General features: G+C 44.8%; 1 long non-coding RNA gene across 1 annotated transcript in view; it reads left to right on the forward strand.

Moving 5' to 3' along the window:
- Window positions 1-279: 279 nt before the first annotated feature.
- LOC144767413 (uncharacterized) overlaps window positions 280-27,152 on the forward strand; it is a 341,548-nt gene continuing 314,675 nt past the window's right edge. The window contains exon 1 of the long non-coding RNA XR_013598191.1: window positions 280-419. This is a non-coding gene — a long non-coding RNA (uncharacterized LOC144767413). The remainder of the gene's footprint in view (window positions 420-27,152) is intronic.

The following is a 27,152-nucleotide window of genomic DNA, read 5'->3' on the forward strand; positions in this document are numbered from 1 at the left end:
TGCAGAGAAAGTTGGGATGTCTCCATTAGCAACACTGGGAATGCCAAGTGATGCTTATGTAACAGGGAGGGCACCATGTCAGCAAAAGCTAGAAGGTTAACAAGTTAATAAACTGAACACATTCTGGTTATCAGTTGAAAGTTCTGAAATCTTACTGCCCTCACTATAGCAACACATCTTGTTTCTTGGCAGCCTTGCTGCTGCCTTAATCCACTTTGTGTCTCCAGCCTGCAGCTGAAAGGCTAGTCCGTATTCGTGTTTTACTGAGTGCATTTGCATGCAGACACTGGACTACAGGGACAAAATGGGCGAACGACTCTTCTTAAAGCAGCTCCTCGAGGACTCGCAGAGAGAAACCTTCGACAATTTGACCAGGTCGCCAGTATCCAGCGCACACCACTTTCAAAAAACGGACACAGGTGAGGACCAAACAATCCACGTCCCCCCCAAAAGGTCAGAAAATAAAGATCAAAATGTTAAATGAAAAGACTGCTTGGACCATGAAAGGATGTGCGCTGTGATGCTTACAAAAGAGCACTTGTCTCCCTGCGTAGGGAAGTGGGGTGAGTGGGATAAACAGGTTTCTATTTTATGCTTGGTTGAAAGTTTCAAACAAAATATTCAAAAGATGGCATTTCGTGGTTTTGGGTTTGGTTTTACTCTTTAACTATGACATATAGCAACCTTAAAATATTGACTTAGTCTTTCATAACTATTTTATTCTGCAGACACTTCTGCTCTTCAGAAAGAAACTAAAAACTTTCCTGTTTCCAAGATTCTAAGCTGACCAGCTTTCAAACAAAAACAACCTATGGCGAAATCAAACTTTCTGTCTCTTTAGCTACATTGCATGCTTCCCAGCGCTGTGATGTCTTACGGGATGAATGCCGCGCTTTACAAATACAAAAATACAAGATACAAATACACTTGAACTAATAACACCCACTCATTACAAGTAACCACACTTGGGGCCAGATGTAGGTCACCAAATACCGGTCGGTAACGACCGATTTCGGCCGTTACTGACCGGTATTTGGTGATTGAGATGTAGGGGGCCTTCAATTTACCGAATCTGTATATTTACAGAATCGGTAAATTTACCGATTCTGTAAATTACCGAATCGGTAAATTTACCGAATCTCAAATTTGTGATGTAGGTGGCACTGAAAACAGTGCCACCGGCCCTTAAGACTTCGTTATTTACCATGACATACTATGTCATGGTAAATTACGAATTCCTGTGTACATGCACATCTGTGCATGTACGGTTAAACAAAATGGAATCCACTCAGGAAAGTGGTCGTGATCCCTAAAGTGATGGGGAGCACACAGTGTTGTTTAAATGCCCCTCACACACCAAAAGGCCCCTTGGTGTCATGCTTCATCATCGGGGCCTTCGCACCCCTCTACGGAATGCGGCGTGCTACGACTTGCGGCTACGTAGGAGCACTTGATAGTGAACTACGTGTGGGTGTGTGTTTTAGGGAAGAAATGTGAGTAAGTGAGGTGAGGTGGAAAATGTGGGGTATAAAAAATACCTGGCTCGTAGGAGAAATTAATATTTATTATGTCCTCGACTGGTATTATTAAAAAGGTGAAAGGTGGGGTTGATTATATACGTATTAGGGTATATCAACCGAAAAGTGTCAACATGTTTCGGAGTACAACGACTCCTTCTTCAGGACAAGGATATGCATGTTATCCTCACCTTACTCACACGGGATGTCAAAGTGTATTCTATAAAAAATAGACTAGGTGAAATGTACCTATCAATGTTATTTAATGGACATGCTCAGTTGCGCCGCAAGGGTGGGGGCCAGTTTTGGGCCCCTGGGGGCTGTTTTTGTTACAGGACCGTTCTGCAAAATCGGCAGAAAACCGGCCCTGGCAAAGAGCTCTGTCGCACCCCCAACACCCCCCCCCCTCGGTGAGGGGGGTTGGCCGAGCACTTTGCCAGGGCCGGTTTTCGTTCCCAGTCCGGCCCTGGGTAACACATTTGCAAAAGGAAAGTGGTCGCCTAGGGAACCCTTCTGCTTTGTGAATGTGAAAAAACAGGTTGCAGGGCTGTAGATAGTGGTCCAGGGGGCCACTGTCAGCTATCAAAAAAACGTTAAATAATAAACTTTTCATTTTAAGTGAAGCCTGTTTCCTTGAATAAAACAGGCTGCATTAAAAAGAAGTTCACTTTATTTAAATGCGTTCACAGATATGGTGGTCTGCTGACCCCAGAAGGACACCTTCACAGTGATAGCATCCAATCATAGTGAGTCACTATTTGCAAACTACCTCATTAATGTTGATAAAGAAGGTCAAATTGTGACCCATTACAATTCGGAATTGCTTTACCCAACCCATTAGTGAACATGTTGATTTGCAAAAATCTTTTCCGTTCTCAAAAGGTCAGTGCTCAATTTATGGCCACTTTTTGCAAACTGAACCTTTGTACGTTAGGCCCTTTATTCTACTTCTTATGAACAAAGGGAGTTGTTAGACCTGACATCCTTAGGGTGGTCTTTCAAAAATGTTCTAGCCTTTCTCCCTCCATTTTTCTGTACTCGTTTTTTCTGACTTTACTACTGTGTACACTTTACTACTGCTAATTGGTGCTAAAGTGCATGTGCTCTCTCCCCTAAACAAGATACCATTGGCTCAAACCCAATTGGCATATTTAATTTGCTTTTACGTTCCTAGTAACTTGCACTGCATGTGCCCAGGGTCTGTCAATTAAAAGCTACTAGTGGGCTTGCAACATTGATTGTGCGGAAAAGGTGTGGTTCAGCGGCCAGGGTACCTGACTCCGGAACACAGGGTTCACGGTTTGATCCCCGGGTCTGGTAGCAGGTTAGCCCAGCACCATGTGAGTCTGGACAATAGATTGCTTAAACTTCCCGCTGGGCCACCTCTCCGGAGGTAGCTGTGTGTGTTACAAATGCTGGCATTTACATATGTAGCCCCTTAACAATGTCTCTGGCCTGCCACTGCAGTGCCAATGTGTGTGCAGTTTACTGCCACCTTGACTTGGCATTTAAAACTACCTGCGAAGCCTTCAACTCCCCTTTTGTTACATATGTCACCCCTAAGGAAGGTCCTTGGTAACCCAAAGTGCAGGGCGCTATGTAAGTAAAAGACAAGACATGTATTCTGTGTTGTACATGTCATGGTAGTGATAAACATCTATAAGGCCTACTCTTCTCATGGTCCTAGAATTGGGAATTCCTTAAAATACCTCTAAGATGAAATTCCTGATCAGAAACGAGTAGCTTTTTCATGTTTCCTATCTTTGAAATGGTAATGATAAATCCTCTTTACTGGTAAAGTAAGATCTATCATTTCTATTTTAGAAATGGCACTTTTAGAATGTGGACACTTCTCTGCTCATATTGCTCTGTGTGCCTTACAGCCTGTCTCTAATACACACCTTGGATAGGTGATAGGTCCCTTAGCGCATTCCTTCTAGATAGCCACAGACACAGGAAAGGCCCGGGTGTAATTTAGCACCCATCTGCATTCAGAATGGGTATTCCTGGGCAAATTTGGGTTTAAGGACTGGGTCTATGGCCCCATCCTCAAACCCATCAAATCAGACACCTCTGGACCTACACCGAATCTCTGTCAGAAGAACGGCAGTGCTGCTCAAAGGACTTAACTGGATTGCTTTCCTGGGAGGATTGCTGCCTGCTTATTGCACTGCTGCCTGCGCCTCTCCGACTCTGCTGAAGAAAAGCTGAACTCTGCCTTCCCTGCAAAATTATCTCCAAGGGCTTGTTAGCTTGCCTCCTGTTTCTGAAGTCTAAGGGACACAAAAACTTCCTGCAGTTCTGCTTGTGCTACTGGACTATGCCTTCTGTGTGTCATACCCTTGCCTGATGTGCTCTCTCCAAGTTCTGGGGCTCAGAAGTGGGTTCTGCAGCTGAGTTTCTGCCAAATCTGTCATGAAGTAGTGCAAAGCACCACAAATCCCTGCAAAATCTCACCGCGCAGTCTCTCGTTCCCAATGCCGAATGCCACCCAGCATCGCAGACCCAGGATCCAAGGTACTGTGTTTAGTGGGAACAAGTGGGTCCCTGTATCCAGCCCGCGCTTCATCACGGTTGGCCTGAACTTTGGATTTGCACCTGCCCCTTGCAACCTGAAGTAACCTTGTTAGCACTACCTGCTTTTAAGTGCTTTATTGCATTTATTCCTGCAACCTTCCATATATCGACTTCTACTTGATGGATTTTGTTTGTTTTGGTCTTGTTTTATTCAGATAAATATTTTCATTTGTGGGGTATTCACTGTGTGGTTGTATGAGTTATCGCACAGATACTTTACACGTTGCCTTCTAAGTTAAGCCTGACTGCTCTGTGCCAAGCTACTGGAGCGTGAGCACGGGATAGTTTGGGATTATGTTGTGACCCACCCTGACTAGGATTGTGGCCCCTACTTGGACAAAGTGCATACCTCAACTAACTAAAGCCCCGATTTATAACATTACCTTTTCTCTACAGGGCATCTTACTGCAATACAGGGTGGGATTTAAAATCCCTGCCAATTTGAGAAGGACTTTGTGTTTCCTATAATTTGTCTATACTCATCTGCTCCATTTCTCAAATAGTTATGATCTGGTGAAAAGTAGTCTTCTTTCCCAGCCTGAAAACATTTCCTCTCATATGGCTCTTCTCCATGGTAAATCCCGATGAGCATCTTATTTCCCTGGCAGGGCTTTGTGTTATCTCACTCATGGTATCTTCTCTTTACTAGGAGATTGCTCTGACTGCGGGGGTAGCTTTGGAATCATTTCCATTGCATTTGGTGAGGGCTTTCTATCACCACAGTTCCAAATCAGGGGGATTTAATTATTTTTATGTTTGGTAAATGGGATGATAGGTGTCCATTTCTGTTGACTATTTCTGGCTTTCACCATCATCCAGTGCTTTTGCTGGTGGCTTGTCCATGCTATCCTTTGCGTTGGATCTCTTTGTTTGGTGCAGGAGTAGTCCAGACTTGGTTGAAATAGTCACCATTTAAGAATCTGGCCTCTGTATCTGAGTGGGATGTGGTGGAGTTTCTGTCCTCATGCATGGAGGGATGGGAATTTGCTCACTGGATGATCTGAAATAGTACTAAAATGGCCGTAAGTCATCTATATCTTTAGAGGTATCAAATTAATTGTTCTGCATGCACCTCACTGCCACGTAATGAATCTCCTGATCATCGGCATCTTCACCTATAGGCTGCAAGTGTCACTTGGATATCCAATTGCCTGTTGGTAGAGAACCAAGTCTTCTTTAATGCTTTGTAAATTCGATGTTCATCCTCTCCGACATTGGAAGTGTGGGGTATTTTCACTTTCACTGCACACAATTCGATACTATCTCAGGAAGACCTCCATGTGCAGTGCCAGGACCAAGAAAGGTCTACTTTCAATGCCAATTGATAAGACAAGAGAACGGCTGAACAACCATAAATAGTCCTCAGACGTGCCATTAATTCAATGGAATCTATGTCACATTATTGCTCTACCCGACCCAGCATGCCCTAAAATAGCTGGGTCGCAGACAACTAGAGTGTAAATCCCCCACTGAAAGGCCCGGAAGTAATGAAGGCTGAAACATGTAGACCAGTACTTGCACTTTCACATTAGGATGTGATTGGCCATTTACAACCAATCCCCACATCCACCTTCACTATTGTTTAACCTTGCCTTATTTCTCCACTAATACATTTACTTGGGATAAGTAAAGACAATTTTAATCTCCCACTTTCATTGACTGCACTTCATGCACAACCTACTCCATTGGTCAGGGTGCAGTGTATGTAAAAGGTAGGACATGTAGAGGTGTGAGTGACATGTCGGATAGTAAAATACTGCCAAATTCTTTTTTTTCAATATTGAAAGGCTATCTGTCCCATAGGATAGAATGGGAAATAATTTGTAACATCTTACAAGTATAACTTCCTGTTGGGACAAGATAGAGAAATAAAGTTTAGGCTCTCTAAACTCAGAATTTAATAACACGTCTTTTAGTAAAGATGATTTTTAAATTGTGTGCTTGAAAATACTACTTTTATGAAGTAGTACGCAAACAAATGATGGACCGAATGTTGAATAAACCATGCATTCACCCCAGTCAAGAGATCTGGGTTAATTCCATCATTCATTTGCTCACCATGCCACCCCAGGTTAGACCAAGCCATGTGCAAATCAGTCTTGACCCTGTGCCTGATGGGAACAGTCCAGACCGAACTGCCAAGCCTGGTCCTTCCTGGACCGAAAACAAGTAAACTGGGAACGGTTTTAGATATTACCCTTCATCAGCAAGACTAGCTTGAATCCAGTGACACAGTGAGCAAGGGACCCACGTCTGGACATACCCATCCCGCTCAAGGTGAAAAGTGCTACGCAAATAAATGATGGATGGAATGCTAAATAAATCATGCATTAACCCCCAGTCAAGAGATCTGGGTTAAATCCATTGTTCTTTTGCTGACCATGCCACCCCAGTTTAGTTGGTGTGGTAAGCAAAAGAATGATGGATTGATCCCAGATCCTTGTAACTGGGGGTGAATGTTTGTATTGTCCAGCATTCCATGTATCACTTGTTTCTTTTGCATATGTCGCCCTAAGTTGGAAGGGTATGCCCAGATGTGGGTCCCGTGCTCACTACACCACTGGATTCAAGCTAGCCTGGCTGATGAAGGGTGATGCCCTGAAACCGGTCCCAGGATGCTTGTTTCCAGTCCAGAGAGGACCTGGCTTGGCAGTTCGGGCTTGACTGTTCCCATAAGGAACAGGGTCAAGACTGATTTGCATATGGCTGGGTCCAAACTGGGGTGGTGAGGTGAAGAAAAGAATGATGGATTAAACCCAGATCCTTGTGACTGGGGGTGAATGTTCGCATTGTCTAGCATTCCGTCCATCAATTGTTTCTTTTGCACTTTTTAGAAAGTAGGCATTTTCTTGTTTAACCATTCTTTGTGTCTCTGCCTGTTTGTGGATTGACTGTCTTGTTTTGGGAGTGACAGGGGCTGTAGACAGCCACTGGGGTGTTGAGGTGTTCCTGGCCCTTCCTGGATGACTCAGAGCTGAGCTGAATGGGACTTGGCTGTATTTAGAGTAGTGGGAGGAAATTTCCTTACACCTGAATAGGGCCTGTCTCCTTTGCACAATGCTGGCTCCACCCCCTGTGATCATTCTGCACCAGTGAGGATGGAACTGGTTTGCACTGGGCTCAGAGACCTTTGCACAAGGAGAACAAAGACAAAATGGGGTGTAAGTAGTAGACCCTAAACCCCAGAACTTTAGATCACTTCTGGACTCAAGAGGAACCTTTTTCAAGGAGAAGGGCTGAAGAGCTGTGAGAAGGAGTACTGTCCCTTTGCTATATGCTGTGTGGGGTTGGCCTGCAGTGCTGTTTCTGCCAAGTAAATAACAAAGACTGGAACTTTGCTGTGAACCTGGTTGAAGAAGAATCTCCAAGTGCCTCAGTGTGCTGGCCTCTGGTTCTGAAGTCTCAAGGACACAAACACTTCACCCCCATCTCCCCTGAACTCTATTGCTGAGAGTTCTGACCTGCCAGGATGCGCCTATTCCAGTTTTGGTTCTCTTGAGGTTGTTCCTGCTGTTGGGAGCTGAAAGAAACTTAAGAGAAGTAACAAAGCCTGTCTCTTACACCGTCAGCTACGCCCCTGTGACGCCGCAACCTGTACCGAGGCCCAGGGCACCGCTTGTGAAGTGCACAATGCACTCCCCAGCCTGCACAGCAGTTCTGATGCCCTTTCATGCCCTTCAACGCCCTTCGATGCCCTTCAACGCCTGTAGTTATCTGCCATTCCCGGCGCCAGTGCTCGCACCGACTTCAACATCGCCAGCGCCTGCATCCTGTTATCATGGCACTGATAACTGCCGAGGGTGACTCAACAAACTTGCTGACTTTGCATCATCACCAGAACTGACACCTCAACACAGACGCAACCATCTTGCCCTGTCCGGATTCAACACGTCAACTCCTTGGGGACATGACACCTCGCCTCCCCCATGGCAGCCAGGGAGCTGGCCTCGACCTCGGCACCCATGCCTCACCTCCACGATGCTGTGCACAATCATAGACCTCGCTGCCAAGGTACCGTTTGTTTGGGGGTACATGTGACTCCGTACCCGACGCCACGCTCCTCGCGGTCGGCGCTGTGCTTTGGATTTATTGCTGTCACAACGTTGCAATAGCCCCAGGTGGATCTATTTGTTTTCTATAACCTTAATTTTTGCAATAACTGTTCTAAAGTCATATCTTATTATCTATAAGTTGGATTTTTGTTGTTTTGGTCTTATTGAGTTTAGATAAAGATACTTTCTTTTTTTAGACTTGTTTGGTGTCCATTTGTGGTATTATGACTGTATTACTCTGTGTTTTGATTACAAATACTTAACACATTGACTTTGGGATAAGCCTATCTGCTTGTGCCAAGCTACACAGGAGGTGAGCAGAGGTTATCTAGAGTGTGTATCCCCATTACCCTGACTAGAAGCAAGGGTCCCTACTTGGACAAAGGTACCTACCTCTGCCAACTAGAGACCCCCATTTCTAACACTACCTTTTAATTTTCTCTTGTCTTTTGACTTCCTTGGCACATGACATTTCACTTCCTTAGCAGCATTTCCACTGTGCTTATATTACTTCTCAACTTGGATGTGCATCTGCAGATGTCTATAGTCAACATCGTCCTCTGAGGCATAAGACATCCGGTAAGAAATGTGCTTTGAGGGAACGCACGGAACACACATCTGCTGGCATAGCTAGAGACCATTTTCATTGTCTCCACAAAGTTCCTATGTCTTTCCCTTCCATTTCTCTATCACTTAGGGTATTATTATATTTTTCATGTCAGTGTTTGGTGGATATTATTAGTGGTTGTCTATCTTGATGATCCCGGACAAGCATAAGGATAATGAGAGGTTCGGCGCCATACATTTAGAAGTTGAAAACTGAATTCATCCGCCATATATCCGAAAATCCACTAACTCTAATCTTAGTTTACAAGCTCTACCCAGTACCAGCTACCTCCCCCTCATTGAAAATGGAAACAATTCCTCTATTGCGCCAGGCACCGTTTATAGAATGTCAGATTTGTAAATGCTATGTTTTATGTTTGAAAAGTATGCTGACACCCATTCCGGTATACAAGTGTACAGAAGCAGAAAAATGTAAATAGATCCTGATCGCATCCCTTATCCAAAGCACACAGGACTCAAACCAACTGATAAAAAAGCCCAGTGCCAAAGTTAGCTTAATGGCAAAACTAACTGAAAGGTATTTTAGATGTCATATACAGCAATACTGCAACAGCAAAGACAGTCTCCATGACTGTCAACTAGGCTTTAAGCATGTAGTGGTAAATTCAACACACTCCAACAATTATTTAAATGTGTCATGTATTATTTAAGTGTTTGTAAAGCACATGCTTGTGAAAGAAGTCGCGTTCTAGTGCTGTTGCAATTCAGCTCAAATGTTTATTTCACATTATAGCAGGCAACCCAATAAAGGATGAGTACATGTCAGTGGTTGTTCAGGTTCAACTGAAGGTTACTGAGTTGGTGACTTCCTGGAAGGAAAGCAATGTGCTCTTTGGGAAGTTGTTCTTTGTAGGGAGGATAAACCCAAGTTCTTCATCAGGGGGGCTAAAACACCACTTTGCGTCAATGAGTTTTCAGCTTTTTTTTTAACAAAGTCAGATTAGGAAGCTCTTGAGGTTTGGATGCAGCGAATTCCAGAGTGGGGTACCCACCACCCTGAACGAAAGTCGTCCATGTGTGTGTGTTTGTAGCTGGTTTGAATGATCACGGTTGCCTTGCTTGATGTAAGGACATGATTGGGCATATAAACTGGAAATCAGGCCTTTAAGACCCTCCAATGTTTTGAAGACAGTACAAAGAAGTTGGAATGGAATTCTCTGAGCCACTGGAACCAACAAAGCTCTTTGAATGTAGGAGAAATGTGTTGAAATGCCTTTAAGGTAAGACACACTCTACTGCCTTTGTTTTGTAGGCTCTGTAATTCTGAGAATGTAGCATCATCTACGCTACAGCGTAGCTAATGAAAAACTATTCAAGTCTCTACTGCACCAAGGCCCTGGTTACGATTCTTCTTAGATTGAGGAAGAAGAAGGTATTTCTAGTCACTGTTGATTTGATGGTGAAACAAAAAAGATTCTCATTAAATGGCACTTCTTTGTTCATAACTATCTGGGTCGTGGGTGGAATGGTTCTTGGTTCTTTTGGCTTTCAAAATGGCAGCCTGTTATCAGCTGTGCCAGTGGTTCTCAAAATGTCCATCCTAAATTAGCAGGTGCGTTAGAGGCAATCTCTATGCCATCCTGCATGTCATCTGTTTCCCCATGGAAGAGAATGAGCTTATTCTAATTTCATAGCTCCTGTTTGTCAGAAAGGAATGGAACCATTAGAAAATCTCACCAGTGATTACGATCCAGTTCGTCAGCCTCTCCGGTACCATTTTGCGCTGCTGGTCGAGGAATTTCTTGCTGGGTGTCCAATTAAGGGAGGAGCTAAGGACAACTGCAGTAGAAGCTTCAATGTCATTTAACCTGCTAGCATCCTATAGAATGGAATACCACCCCATTCTCCGTTAGAACGAAACCAGGATACTCCTTGATGCACCCCACATTCATGAATGCACCTGGGTATCATGACCCAGACCATGTTTCAGGCTGCTGCTACAGTGTGGGAAGGCTGCCTGAGAGCATCCTTTGTCTGACTGAGTCAAAAGCGGGAGGGGGTCATTCAATGGGTGGTCTTTCTAGCTAAACACAACCTTTTTATTTGGTATACCAGTCATGGCCCAGGTCTGACACCAGTAATAAAAGTGCACAACCATGTTGTACTTTGTATTCAACACTCTTCTTCAAGGGGGATTCTGAAAGGGTTCTTCAATGCTCAGTATTTAGTAGGATGTATGATATAATTCCTAACTGAACCCACCTATATCTGCAAAGTGATCATCCACTATACCTCTAAATGCACACTCAGGTCCTGGTTGCCCACAAATGCACATCTATGTGGCAAGGACACTTAAACCCCTCAGATAACACCGAAAAGGATCCTAGGGGATGTAGAAAGGAGACAACTCACTTCCACCACCTCCATGTGTGAGTAGACCCTTTCTCGAGTGTCCCTGCCGGAGCCCCAGAGGCTTAACAACCAGAAACAATGAACTGTAATCAGATGTACTAGTGCCCTTAAGTATCAATGCATACATGTCATTGTTGAGCAGATGAACATAGAAGGCTGCTCTCCTCGCAATACAGAGTAAACTCGCAGAGATCACAAGTAAATAACATAAAATACACATATAAACAGACAGGGAGCGCAGAATATTCAACCAAACTGGGAGCAACAAAAACGTGGATTCCCACCACGTTTGCCATTTGAATATCTGCCATGTTACCTCTTGATTCTGAGCTAACAACTGCTGATAGAATGCTGCCAAGTTCTATCAAACAGTCGCAAAGAAAATGATACTCCCATTCTGCAATGCACAGTGCTTGGTTGACCTATATTTACTCACTGTAATCCTAAAGTATTGTATTGTAATTGCAGTTATATAGCACTTCCTAACCCTAAGGAGACATTTAATCACTTTACGGCGGGCAGCCAGCTGTTCTGGAACCCAAGGTTTAGTGGATAATCCAGTGGTTATTGGGTTTAGTCTTGTGCTTGTAAGATAAGTATTCATTGCATCTACTCCAATTTCTTTGTGGGGGTTTACATTAACAGGAATTGAGTGTGATCATTAGCAGAGCGGTACTGGCCGTACCGGGCATCAGGAGTTTCCCCAGGAGGCTGGAAGGGTGGGGGGCGCTTTTTTTACAGCAGTAGAGGGCAGTTTAATTACTGTGGGACATTTTTTCAGCAGTGGTGCAATATCAGCCCCCAGTAACAAAAGTAGCAGTGCTTCACACTTGAACTAGAATTCCCCCGCCTCCTCCCCTGCCCGGTTCGACAAAATTGCCAGGGTTGCTTTGAGTTCCATTCTGGCCTTGATCATTAGTGTGGATGGAGAGGTATGTGACTTCATGTAGATGGTTGGTGGCATAAATTAATGGATCACATATATTTTGAATTCACTGTGGGATTTATGCAGCAGTTGAGTTTTCTGGCAGCAGTCCACTGCGGTTTCCTTCACCATCAATACTGTGTGACAGAGAAAGTGCACTTGGCTGTATCTGAGTGGAGATGTGCAGCACAATATGGAAAATGGATGCGGCGTGGAGGGTGTATTAAAAACTCACAAGGAGAAGGAGGCCAATGGAGACACAGGAATAGGAGGCAGCCGACATGGGCCCACAATACAAATAGGAATATACAAAAAGTGATGGATGGAATATTTAAATTAATCTCAGCCACTGGTAACTACTTGGGGCTGCATCCCAGTTCATCGCTGGACTGCGATGCAGCCTAAGTAATTACCAGTGCTGAGATAATTTCAAGCATTTCATACATCACTTTTTGTAGATTTTAGTGTGTCGCCCTAAATGTGAGGGGTCTGCCCAGATGTGGGATCCATGCACAGTGCCACTGTAACCAAGCTATAGCTGGCTGATGAATCTGAAATATAGCGAAACTGATCCTGGGTTTCTTGTGTTCTGGTTCAGGAAGGACCTGGCCTGGCAGTTTGGGCTGCACTGTTCCCATTGGAGCATGGTCAAGAATGATTTGCCTATGGCAAAGTGAAAACTGAGGTGGTATGTTGTCAAAATAACTGCACTGGAATGCAGCCCGTGTAATTATTACCCAAGGCTGACATTAATAAAGCATTCCATCCATCACTTTTTGTATACTTTAGTCCGATACATATATGGTGCACTGCACCACTGTGACCTTTAACTGGGTATGATAGACCGAGACTGGGATATTGCGCTATATTACTCTGAATGCATAGTTACCAGTGCAGGCCCATACTCACCTCTGCAATATAAATAATGCATTAATGAAAGGGTAACCGACTGTTTGAAGCAACTTGTCTGTCTTTAGCTGTGCCGGCAACTGACCTAGCCTGAGTTGATAAGTGGGGGAGATCAACATCCGACCCCCCTCCCCCCACCCCCCCCCCACCACACCCCCAGAGCCTCAGACAACAGATTTACAACTCCTTAGTGCAAGGACTTGGTCAATGTACAAATGCAAAGTAGAAATTCATTTGGACTGCAGGCCATGCTCAACCCACTGAATAATACAGTGAATGAAGCCTTTCCTGGTAACAATAAGTCCCACAAGATGAGAACAGGGACACAGTGGAACTCCAAACCCACTTTAATTAGTGGTGTATACACTCAAAGATGACATTGAGAAACAGGTTATTTTAAAATACTAACAGTGCATAAAAAGTGAAAGTAACCACTCAGAAAATGAAATGCAAGGCAGTGAAGCATGTCATGGGTAATGAAAACAATAAGAAAAACTGTAACGTTGTTAGTTTCATAATCATAACAACCTCATGCCATTCTTAAGCGCTAAGCCAACTTTAGCTAAATCAATAAATAGCAAGGTTGTCTTCGACTTTCGAGATGGGTTGTACAGCATGCCCGTATTTTCATTATGAAATAGCAGGCTAGCTATTTCCTATAACAGCTTGTTCAGGTCATAAATATAAACAGAGACTAACGAAAGTCCACTTTTCTCCACTGTCACCTCCGACTGAGGCTTGGGCTGCAAACTGGTGTGACTTCTCCCTGGCGCGAATTATCCCTCTAAAATATGACTTGATACCTGTGTTTTTATAAGATTTGATGATCAATCTTGACTTCTTTTTTTAAAACAACGATGTGACTAGCAAACACTAAACCCACTGAAAGCCAAACTAATCTTAGCGATAATTGCGTCAGCTCAATTATCATATTGCTAAAGCAGGTACATTGGAGGCAGACTTTTTAACATTTCAATGAATGTTTGAAACTTCACACTGTTTATGAAATAAATTGAAAAGTCTGAACAAGGCAGAGATTGATAATGGCAGCGTCTGAAAGGGCAAAATGAAGGAAATGGAAACATCTGAACAAAGACTGTCACAGTGTTCATGACAGACAGAGTTCATCCTGCAGGGATCTGTAGTGAGTGATTTTGCCTGCCTGCATGGAATTCCTCTTTTTCCATTTTCAAGATACCCTCTTTGGGGACACATTGACTATGACAACTGCTTTACTATGTACAGTAATTGACCCTAATGGCAGTCTCTTTGCCTCTGTGCTGTATCTGTAATATGACTTGGACACAAAGACAAAGAGTTCACTAATTTGCATGGGGCCACACTTCCATGTAAATGAGGGCCCTTCACATTCTGATCACTTCAGAGCCCATTTCACGGCAGTGTGACCTGTGTTATAGAAGGGGCTAAGCAAATGCCTGTGCCCCTTCTGTATTACCAAAGTGACCCAGGGGCAAAAATTTAGATGCACATACCTGTTGTGCTCTGTGGGAACTTCAATGAGCGAAAAGGTAGTACCAACTGCTTAGGAATCATTTTCACACTCCCATCAAGTCGAATGTTTCCTGTAGACTTCAATGGAGCTCAGCTGATGTACCAACCGTTCTCATTCTCAAATACGTTGTTCATGTCCGTTTACTTCAGTGGCATTTCCTGCTAAAAATATTGTCTTTTTGCTCTATCAGTAGAGTATATGGTTTAGGCGATGATAGCAATGCAGAAGCAATCAGCATTGTGGTGGAGAGAAGAAGGAGGCCAGACTGGGATATCGTCATTAATAACCTCTCAAATCTAAAGGTTTTGTGTGTTAAACATATATACTAAGGTACCACAAAAGTTAAATTAATTTACTTTGTGTACTACTATTGAGTGATTCCATTTTTAACATATTTTATGTGAGTCACTGTGTGAGTGTATGCATCTGTGTGTGGGTGGGTGTCTGAGTGACTGAGTGACTGTGCAGGTGTGTAAGTGGGTGTGTGAGTGGCTGTATGGGTGTATAAGTGGGTATCTGAGTTGCTGTATGAGTGGCTGTATTGGTGAGTGAGTGGGCGTGTCAATGTCTGTATGGGTAGGTGAGTAAGTGACTGTGAGTGGCTGTATGGATGGGTGAGTGGGTGTGTCAGTGACTGTAGGGGTAGGTGAGTGGGTTTGTGAATGGTTGAAGGAGAGAGTGACTGGGTGTGTAAGTGGCTGTATGGGTGAGTGAGTGGCTGTTTAACTGAGTGTTTGGTTAAGTGAGATTGTGTGTGAGTGAGTGCATGGAAGAGTGGGTGTCTGTGGGATATGGCTGTATGGGTGTGTGAGTGGCTGTGTGAGTGGTTGTATGGATGTGTGAATTGGTATGTGAGTGGTTGTGTGGGTGTGTGAGTGAGTATGTGAGTGGTTGTATGGGTGAGTGAAGGGCTCTGTTGAGAGGCTCTATGGATGAGCCTCTGGGTATGGGAGCAGCTGTATAGGTGGATAACTGGGTGGCCATTCGCTGTATGGGTTAGTGTGTGGCTGTGTGAGTAGCTGTATGGATGAGTGACTGGTTGTATTATCAGGCTCTATGAGTGAGTCAGTGGATGTGTGACTGGCTCTGTGGATAAGTGAGTGGTTGTGCTAAGTACTTGTATGGGTCTGTAAATGGGTATGTGATTGGGTGTATGAGATGTTGTATGGGGATGCGAGTTGATGTGTGAGTGACTCAGTGGATGATGCCATCAGTGATGTCATCAGTGATATCATTTGAGTCTGCGGAGTCTCACTGTGGGAGACTTACTTGTGGCAACAATAGGGGTTCTTTGCCCCTAACAACACTCAGCGGCTAAAGGCACTTCATCCACCAACCAGTAGTGCCCCGGGAGGTACATTTGTACAGAGGTTGAGAAAGGGGGTGGACCTCTGTTGAGATCTGAACAATTCTGCAGTGGGGGACTTACTTGTGGCAACAATAGGGGTTCTAGGCCCTCAACGACCCTCAGCAGCTAAGGGGACTTCATCCCTCAACCAGTAGTGCACCGGGAGGTGCATTTGCAGAGTGGTTGAGGAAGGAGGCGTGACCCCTGATGAGGTCTAAGCACTCCTGCTGTGGGGGACTTACTTGTAGCAAGAACATGGGTTCTTGGCCCCCAAAGACCCTCAGCAGCTACGGGGACTTTATTACCCAGCCAGTAGTGCACCAGGAGGTGCATTTGCAGAGTGGTTGAGAAAGGTGTGGGACCTCTAACGGGGTCTGAACAATCCTGCTGTGGGGAACTTACTTGTGACAACAATAGGGGATCTTGGCCCCAAATGATCCTCAGCAGTCAAGGGGGACTTCATCCCTGAACCAGTAGTGCAACAGGAGGTACATTTGTAGAGTGGTTGAAAAAGGGGCCGGGTCTCTGATGCGGTCTGAGCAAATCTGCTATGGGAGACTTACTTGTGGCAACAATAGGTGTACTTGGCCCCCAACGACACTCAGCAGCTAAGGGGACTTCATTCCCCAATCAGTAGTGTACCAGGAGGTGCATTTGCAGAGTGGTTGAGAAGGGGGGCAGGGCCTCTGAAAAGGTCTGAGCAATCCCGCTGTGGGTGACTTACTTGTGGCAACAATAGGTGTTCTTGGTCCCCAATGACCCTCAGAAGCCAAGGGAACTTTATCCCCCAAACAGTAGTGTGCCAGGAGGCACGTTTGCAGAATGGTTGAGAAAAGGGCAGGCCTTTCTTTTTTTATAAGTGGTTTTTGGTCCTGTCAGAGTCACAGGGAGACCCCACCAGCACACCTAGGGGGTTAGGGTATTCCTACCCTGCCCCTTTTTCTTTCATTTGAAACTCTTTTGTGGGACTCAACGGAATCCGAGTCCCAAGATGGCTGCCAACACTTCCTGGTTGAAGTGTTGGCAGCCAATCAGATCTCACCATGAGATCTGTGCTTAGGTTCTGCCCAGATATCTTCATTTGCTTTTCCATAATTTTCTTAATAACTACTGAACGGATTTACACAGGATAACTGAGAGCATGATCTGCAAACCAAAATCTATCTTTCTGCCAAATTTGGAGTAATTCAGTCCAGCGGTTCGGGCTGTAGTCATGTTCCAATCTCCTATTGGAATTAATGGGAAATCATTTAATTTTTTTACACCCCCCCCCCTTTTACTTGGTCGCATGATGGATCATCCTGAAACTTTCCATGCACAAACAAGACTCACTATGACACTTTTTGGAGGAAATGTTGTGAAGATTTATTAAATGGCCCAAAGATATATGCAAGTCAAAAAAAGGTTTTTTAATAGAAACATTGTCCTAACTATAACTACCTATTGGGGACCGCAAGCAGGTAATATTTGTGTGTGTGTGTGTGTTCATCATGCTATGAGTGAAGTAATAAATTAGGGCATAAGTAGTACATGATGGGCGTGTACGTTATAGTTAGATCACTACATCATAGCTCACCTATTTTCAGTGAGTTATTTAATGTTAGCTTGTGTCTCATTTTAACACCTAACTATAATGTCATTTTATTCATAGTTGTTTTCAGTGAGAATGTATATTTAAAAGATGGACTAATAGTGAAGCGGCTAAAAGGGGCTGTCTCATGGTATTTTGGAGCCATAAGAATAATATCTTTATAAATTCCATCTTCTTTTTCCACACTCCTGTAGGTCTGTTCAGTTAGTTAATAAGTACCTCATCCTCCCACTAAGGGGAGCCAGAGACTACCGCGTATGTGGCCATTGGATGGCAAAGAGATCTGTAACACTGTAGCTTGCAGCCAGATGTTGGTGGTGAAAGCGTGCTCACTGGACTATCTTCGTTGTGCTTTAAAAAAACAAAACACAACAACCAAAAAACAAGATACGCGTCTACCCTACCCTGTTGACGTTTTACTGTTTTTTTTAACAGACTTCTGCAGAAAAATGCAGAATCGAGTAATGCAACTGAAAACGTGTAACATTTGGAACCTCTCCAAATGAGTGCTGCACATATTTTGGTTGTTAAATAACAGAATTATTTTGTAAACGCATTTCCTTGTATGTAAAGTCTGCTAAAAAGCATATCGCATTTGTCGTCATCACACAGTCTTAAAGCGCAAAGCGTGAAAGAAAGCCATAATCTTCATTCTTGCTTAACAGAGGGTTTACTACCGCCCAAACATCCACAGCCTTGGAAAAGTTGCTGAGAGCAGCGAAGAGCTCTGCATTCCTGAACTTAGAGGGAGGGGGCATGGTTTAATTTTGCTGTAACTATGGTTGGGTGTTAAGTGATTCCAGATTTCATGGTTGTGTCGGGACTGAGTTATGACACATGCTAGTGCATGGTAGGCAGGTCAGGAGCTCAGCAGGGCAGGGAGTTTGGAGACTGCAGAAATATACAAACTTGCATTCATGCAATATTTATGCTTAGACTGCCCAGGACCGTGTGTTTGGTTCAGATTCCGGTGGGTGAAATTAAAATTTGCCTGCAAAGGTTTTTGAAGTTTGCAAATTTCGCAAACAAGGACAAATCACAAACCTCTTGGAAAAAGTTTTGGTGAAAGAATGTTCCCGCATTTTGCTTTTATTTTGGCAAGAAAATTATTTCATTAAATATGTATTTTGACGATATTTTTCCATAAATCTGTTTTCACAAAATTGTTTCGACCCTTACAACTTGAACTCTGGAATTTTCGTCAAGTTGGCAAAGTGTGTGGAAGGAAATCTTCACAACTTCTCACACCCCTAGGGAATGGTCTTTGTCTAACGCCCTCTATGACTATGTTTCTGCCCTCTTTCCACCCTGTTAAAGGGGCCCATCCAACTTTCAGGAAAAAAAAACCTTTTTATCCACTTCTACAGGCTTACAATCACCAACAACAGGCAAAATATATAAATAAATAAGTCCAACAGCTCAAAGTGTTTCACGAGTGTTCCTCAGTGCTGAGGTTAATGAATGCCAAGGATGGCTAGGCTTGATTCTATCCCATGTCTCATTATTCCACCACCCTACATATCCTACCGTTATCACATTCTTTCTGGTCTGTTTTTATCTCTGCCTTCTTTGTTCCTCGCTGTTTTCCTGTCCCTCTATTCCTCCGTCTTTCTTTGGTTTCTTCCTCCTGTCTCTAGATCTGTGTCAAACTCTAATGAAAAATAGATCTGCAGCTTCCTCATAAAGACATATTGTGAGTTTACCAAGAATATACAGGGGATTGGAGCCAACCCACTACGTACCATTAGTTGGCTTTGCTGTCACTCTCATTTGCCTGCTCCTGATTCGTGTCCCAGCTTGTCAATCTTGTGTTTGCCCCTCACATTGAGCCTAGCCTCTTTACCAACTCTTTCGATTGTCTGACTACTATGCTTCCTTACTTGCTTTTCAAGCACTACTTTTTTCTTTTTGGATAAGCACTCCACAAGATTGAATATGTTTCTCTAGCTTATTCCCTCATGTACTTCTGTGCCTCGGGGATGCTGTACAGCATCGCTAAAAACCATTGGAAAAGCAATGTCTCAAAGATCAGACTAGCTGCCTTTGCCAATACTTATTTCCTCTGGGTTCTGCTGCTAGTTTGCTAGCTGGCAGTTGTTAGTTATGAGTTTGATTGTGCCTCGTATTGGTCATGTATGCCTGCTCTCTGGATGTTATGCTTATATTGTTAGCTGGACCTGGATCTAAAAGTCACCACTACATTGGTGAATGGCAAGAGATGTCACTGGGCTCTCCCAATGGCCACTATAAAAAAAAGATTCGAGCTGGCTACCAGGAGCCCTATTATAGACAGGGTGCAATTTTCCTGATTTCGTCAAGGCGCACCTTTAAGCAGGTGCATCCGGTGCAAACAGGAAAAGTGCGGCCTATCATGTACAATGCGCTGCCCTCTGGCAGCCGTGAACTCACGCTGCCACCAGGGCAGCACATTCAAGAGAAATACGAATCAGCTCTTTAGAAGCTGTTCTGCGTTTCTCTGTGCAGGCAGCACCTGCCTACACTATAAAGAGGGATTTGAGGTCGCCTCGTAGGCAGCTGCAGTGAGTGACTGCACCCGCCTGCAAGGGGATGTCTGGGTGGTCCATGTTACACCTTTTCCCGCCTCCAGAGGGCTGTCATCTGGGGGCGCCCTGACATTGGGCCACCTTTTAAGTGGCACAAAGTCAGTGCACTTCTTGACAGCTTCAATGCCTCTAGGTCTGCGTATATAATACAGCGCGGTGTAGAGGCATAGGGATTCCCTCATTTGCATGGGCAAATGAGGGAATGTCCTCTTGAGAAAGCGCTGGTGCTACATGTGTGCCAGCACTTTCAGTATTACAGAAGGGTCTTACAAGTGTCTGCGGCCTCCTTCTGTAATACCAACGTGCCCCGGGGGTGTGCAAAGCAGGTGCACATGCCTGTTGCGCCCCTGGGGCATGTTCTGTAATACAGCCCCGGGAGTAATGCCACCTAGACCATAACCAACTTTCCAGCCACACCCATGTGCTGGTCAGGAACTTGATCTTGTGCTCCTGGAACATTAGTAGAAGGGGACTTAAAGCTGCTTTTGAAACGCCAGATATGCTACCAATATTAAAAACATTTGATGCCATTTACTTTCAGGAAACTTTGACAGTAGAGTCGTCACCATGCAAGGACATTACAGAGTTCTTTCCCTCTGCAATTCTATCCAACTGTGGTGGTCATTCCTCTGGTGGTGTTGCCATCTACATCCATAATTCCATCCAAGCAAGACTGAATTATATTGTAATTTTACAACTAAATTGTGTGGGACACTTCAAATGCAATCTGAACTAAAAAAAAAGACCATATTTTTAGGAAGGTAGGATATCTGCATGGTTACCTCCACTTTTTGCCTGGTGTTAAGCTGGCTTTGACTAGTCTGACTGGGACTCTGCTAATCAGGACCCCAGTATATCTGCTTTATCCCTTAAATTGTTGTGGCTAGTACTTAGGTACATCCCAGATTGGATCCTCGGGTATCCTTATCAGCCCATAGTATATGGTACTAAGTTACCCAGGGCATAGGTACCCGAGTGGTCCCCCATGGGCTGAAGCATGCAATATGCCACTCATGGGAGACCATTCAAAATGCAACTACAGGCTTGCTATTGCAGCCTGTGTAAGATGGTGCTAGCATCACTTACTAAAGATATAGGTTTCCTATATCTAGGGTCACTGCACTTAAATCTTATATGTCACCCTATTAGCTGGCCTTTGCAATCATCCTGAAGGCAAGCTGCTTGGTTCTAAGTGTGAGGGTGCCGCTGCATGAGCAGGACACCCTTACAGCCTGCGGAGTCCATTCTCCCGGGTAGGAAGTGAAGCAGCCATATACCATATAGAGGGGCACTGCTCAATTTTGTGAAGACCATCTCAAAATTGGCTGCAACAAATCCTATTATGTGTGGTATAAAACGTGTTGGAATCATACCTCCCCCACGGCAAATGGTGTGGGAGGTATGATTCCAAGAAGTGGAAGAGCCCTCTGTTAGGCTCTCAGTGTTCCCGGTGCCAGCCTTCTGGACCCGGACAGCACAAAATGGTTGCTGCCAACCAGAGACACAAATCTGCCCTACTGCTGCTGAGCCAAGTGCAAGCAGGGGAAGGCAGAAAAATAGGCATCCTGTCACAGGGAGGTGTGACCACCTCCCTGACAGGATTTAGTGTATTGGGACCGGGTGGATGCGCTTGCCAGCGCCACTAAGTCTGCATGAGGGGCACATTTGGTTGCTCCCTGCATAGTCCAGTTCAAACCAGCTCTGGGAGCCGTTGGCTTCTGCTTTGGTGCAAAACTGGACAAAGGACATGGGAGTAACCTCCCCTTTGTCCAGACCCTCCCCTGGGAGGGTCCCCTGAATCGTCCCAACCCTTTTCTTAGATTACTTAAGGGCTTACCTGTGGGTGGGTCCCAATATTCGTGTGGGACGATATTCAGATCAGACTCCACTTCTTCTTCTTCCGTCTGGGCACTCTGGACTTTGTTGGACTTTGTTTGGGCTCGGCTTCATCTCCCTTTCAGTCTGCTGCATCGTCTGTGCCTAAGCACCATACAGGAACCTTTCAAGGCCTGTGGGCATCAAAGACAGAATCTCTCTTGAAGTTAAGGAGTCATTTCCCTGCATTCACAGGCATCGCAACTAAGCTGACTGGTCTGCTGATCCTGAGCTTCTCCAGACTCTGAAAGGTTCTGCAACACAGGTGGTGGTTCTCCACAGCTCTTGAGGCCTGCCCTGCCCTCCCACCAAGTTTGAGGCCAGTATCCCTCATGGGGGCCGCAGGAACCAAACTCCTGTGCTCCTCCGCGTTGACTTGCAGCTGCAAAGGCTTGTTGTTTTCCTTCCATCAAGGTCTTTGAATTTCAAGTAACCCCAACCTCAAGCACCTCCAGTGACCAAAGTCTTTGTCCACATCACAGAATCTGCACCGTGGCCTGCATCTTTTGGTGATCTGCTCGAGGTTCTCTTGCGACTCCAGTGCCTCCAGCTTGTGGGTCCTGTTGAGGGTCATCTTTGCTTCTTTTGGGCTCGCCTGATTGCTCGGGCCTGCCCTGACTACCCTGCTTGTGGTGAGTCCCCTGGACCTTGCAGGTCCCGACATTGCATTTTCTTCAAATTCTGCATTTGTTGCATTTGCCAAGGCTTGTTGGTGCTCCTGCCAAACACCAATCCCATAGCACTCGACATCCACCATGGTACAGTTCATGCATGGCTCCTGATCTTCCTCAGTATTACCTGGTCCTCACAGCTGCAGAGTCAAGTTCATCATCAATTCTCCTGCAACTCCTGACATTGGTTGGTATTCGTCTTCCAGATCTCCTGGTCACTCCTGAGTGACATAAACTCTGTCACCTCTGCTTGCAGGTACCTCTCAACTAGAATCCACCTTCAGATTCCACCGGACACTTTCTCCACCTTCAGCAGCGGCACTTTTCTGAGGTCCATTGGGTTCAACATCAATTTCCGACACCACTTTACTCCTATGCACCCGGTTTCCCTGGTGTAGGTAATGTGGGACTAGTGTATCCTTGGGCGGGGTGGCTCTCCAACCTTCTGTCTTCCACTGGGTTTCTTCAGGGTCCTCTGTGAAGGGTCCTTAATCTTTAAAATTTCAACCATGACTTACATGTTGATTTGTACAGAGTAGTACAAAAGGGGGTGGTGATGGACAGAGCATCTGAATCAATCAAACACTCACACCCAGTCAAAAGATCTGGGTTTAATCCATCACCGTTCTTTAGCCCACTCTGCCACCCCAGTTCAGACATGGCTATATGCAAATCAGTCTGACCCTGTGCCTCATAGGAACAGTCCAGCCCGAACTGCCAAGCCATGTCTTTCCTGGACTGGAAACAAGCTTCCGAGGACCGGTTTCTGGCATTCCAGCCGTCTTCAGCCCGGCTTGCTTGAATCCAGTGGCAAAGTGAGCAAGGGACTCACGTCTGAGCATACCCTGCCACACTTATGGCGGCCAAAAGCGGTACAGAAGGGGGTGGTGATGGACGGAGCATCTGAATCAATCAAACACTCACACCCAGTCAAAAGATCTGGGTTTAATCCATCACCGTTCTTTAGCCCACTCTGCCACCCCAGTTCAGACATGGCTATATGCAAATCAGTCTGACCCTGTGCCTCATGGGAACAGTCCAGCCAGAACTGCCAAGCCATGTCTTTCCTGGACCGGAAACAAGCTTCCGAGGACCGGTTTCTGGCATTCCAGCCGTCTTCAGCCCGGCTTGCTTGAATCCAGTGGCAAAGTGAGCAAGGGACCCACGTCTGAGCATACCCTGCCACACTTATGGCGGCCAAAAGCGGTACAAAAGGCGGTGGTGATGGACGGAGCATCTGAATCAATCAAACACTCACACCCAGTCAAAAGATCTGGGTTTAATCCATCATCGTTCTTTAGCCCACTCTGCCACCCCAGTTCAGACATGGCTATATGCAAATCAGTCTGACCCTGTGCCTCATGGGAACAGTCCAGCCCGAACTGCCAAGCCATGTCTTTCCTGGACCGGAAACAAGCTTCCGAGGACCGGTTTCTGGCATTCCAGCCGTCTTCAGCCCGGCTTGCTTGAATCCAGTGGCAAAGTGAGCAAGGGACTCACGTCTGAGCATACCCTGCCACACTTATGGCGGCCAAAAGCGGTACAAAAGGGGGTGGTGATGGACGGAGCATCTGAATCAATCAAACACTCACACCCAGTCAAAAGATCTGGGTTTAATCCATCACCGTTCTTTAGCCCACTCTGCCACCCCAGTTCAGACATGGCTATATGCAAATCAGTCTGACCCTGTGCCTCATGGGAACAGTCCAGCCCGAACTGCCAAGCCATGTCTTTCCTGGACCGGAAACAAGCTTCCGAGGACCGGTTTCTGGCATTCCAGCCGTCTTCAGCCCAGCTTGCTTGAATCCAGTGGCAAAGTGAGCAAGGGACTCACGTCTGAGCATACCCTGCCACACTTATGGCGGCCAAAAGCGGTACAAAAGGGGGTGGTGATGGACGGAGCATCTGAATCAATCAAACACTCACACCCAGTCAAAAAATCTGGGTTTAATCCATCACCGTTCTTTATCCCACTCTGCCACCCCAGTTCAGACATGGCTATATGCAAATCAGTCTGACCCTGTGCCTCATGGGAACAGTCCAGCCCGAACTGCCAAGCCATGTCTTTCCTGGACCGGAACCAAGCTTCCGAGGACCGGTTTCTGGCATTCCAGCCGTCTTCAGCCCGGCTTGCTTGAATCCAGTGGCAAAGTGAGCAAGGGACTCACGTCTGAGCATACCCTGCCACACTTATGGTGGCCAAAAGCGGTACAGCGTCCATCATCCCCTTTTGTATCGCTTTGTTCGCCCTAAGTATGGCAGGGTATGCTCAGACGTGAGTCCCTTGCTCACTTGGCCACTGGATTCAAGATAGCCTGGCTGATGAGGATTATGAATCCGAAACCGGTCCCAGGATGCTTGTTTCCGGTCCATGGAAGACATGGCTTGGCAGTTCGTGCTGGACTGTTCCCATGAGGCACAGGGTCAGACTGATTTGCATATAGCCATGTCTGAAATGGGGTGGCTGAGTGGGCTAAAGAATGGTGATGGATTAAACCCAGATCAGTTGACTGGGGGTGAGTGTTTGATTTGCTCAAATGCTCCGTCCATCATCCCCCTTTTGTATCGATTTGTACAGAGTATGCAGTCATTTTCCCGCACTGCACACGCTCCCCATGGGGTTCCTTGTCCTCACCTTTGTGGTTCCCTGGGTTCCCAGCACTTCAACGTCCTCTCAACATTGTCTTGACCCGAGGTTGGTTCTAATACCACTTTCTTAGTATATAGTTTGGTCCCCACCTGGTGTCAACTGTGCATTCTGAGCTATTTACTTGATTTCATTGCAAAGTATTGTGTGCATTGGCATATCTCTGGGTAGGAGATATTTGTATAAGTTAGAGGGTATTCTATAATAAGTATATATTTCTATAAATACCTTGTGTGGTTCTATTTCATTTAATCTATATATAAAAGATTGTATTCTGATAAAACAAGCTGCTTTGCACTCCTTCTGGACTAAGCCTGACGGCTGCTCTCCACAGCTACTCTTAGAGAGCTTTCTAAGGTTGTCTAAGACCACTTAAATCACCATAAGGGTTGTCTGGACTGGCGCATAAGTGGACATCATACACCAGGCCAGCTTCTCACAATATTAATATGTATTAGTTATGTCAATCCCCCAAAATGCAAGAAAAAAGATGACCGTGGAAAATTTAGTTGCAGATGTCCAGGAAACTTTAATGCATAACCCAAGCGCAATGTGGATTCTCACAGGAGATTTTAACCCCAATTTATTTAGACGTGACCATGACAGAGAATTACCAGACATAGACAATATGTACTGGTATATCCTTTCAGCCATAGTTTCAGACATTAAAACTGACAAGAGTCAATGAACTGCGCAATCTATGCTTTTGTACTCTGAACAACCTCTTCTAATCGGATAAACTTCTAGCCTACACTCATATTGCTCCTCAATGGCTAGCATTTTTGGACTGTATGTATCTTATGTTTAAAGATTTGAAGCTCATATTGGATTTTACAGTTTTTCCTACTCTTTTAAGTGGCCACTTCCATGAAAAAGTCCCTATATCTTGCTATCAGGAGCTCTTTACTTCACAGAGAATGTTAAATTTCCTTGCTGAGGTGAATCACAACCGTAAACTCAAATGCAAGTATTGTAGTCAAAAGAGTTGTTGGAGATGATGCAGCAATGCATTCAGAATCATTTAAATTAAGATCATGGTTTGCTCTCAACTATTAACAGATAGCCTCATGTCACTAATTAGCCATTTGAAGACGCCTCTAAAATATCTGAAAGCTTTGCCATTTCTTTAATCAACAGCATTTTTCAACCTCGAAATTGTCCACTGACAATTAATCAGACCGTAAGAAGTTAAGGATAGCATTAAGCAAAGCCATGAGACAATGGATGTGCCGACATGGTGCTCGAACCCTAGGAATATAAGTAAAAGATTTACATGTTTCCAACCTAAAGGAGTTTTGGCAAATACAAAAAAGCTCAAGAAGAATAACAAATGGCCATGCTGCATGAAGCAGCTAAATGCAAAGAGCCACAGAAATTCTGGTTTATCATAAATCTCTGTTTAGCCAACCACAAGGAGAACAAGCCAGTGAATATTCAACTTGCCGTCTGGATCAGCTATATACCATGCTTATATTATGCCCTATTTAATAAGATCAAATCAGAAAGTTCATAATTTAATTGCAAAGTTAAAGAAGACACACTATCGTTGAGTGCTGTGGAGGCAGCCTTCAAATCTATCCGTAGCAGATGGGCACCAGGCACAAATGGCATTCCTGCCTTCATTTTCAAATTAATGACAAATCAATTGAGTAATAGTTTGTGATCCCAGTGATATATATTTTTTACAAGTGGCAGTGTTCCAGACAGCTGGAGAGGCTCGCTGTTGGTACCAGTTCACATAAAAAGTGTCAAATTAAGTCCCACAGAATGTTTTATTTATTGCGCTATCAGATGTGGAACGTAAGATTTATGCAAAGTGCTGCTACAAGACCATGGGAATTTGTGCCAAAAAGAAGATCCTTGTTTCTTTTTATTCAAACAGGATTTCCAAAAGCAGTAGTATGGATGATAACTTGCTTAGTTTGATTACGCTTGTGGAAAACACCTTGGAAAACAAAAGTAAACTGCTTTAAGTGGCCTTTAT

The sequence above is a fragment of the Lissotriton helveticus genome, chromosome 7, assembly GCF_964261635.1.
Source record: "Lissotriton helveticus chromosome 7, aLisHel1.1, whole genome shotgun sequence".
In the NCBI taxonomy this organism is placed as follows: Eukaryota; Metazoa; Chordata; class Amphibia; order Caudata; family Salamandridae; genus Lissotriton; species Lissotriton helveticus.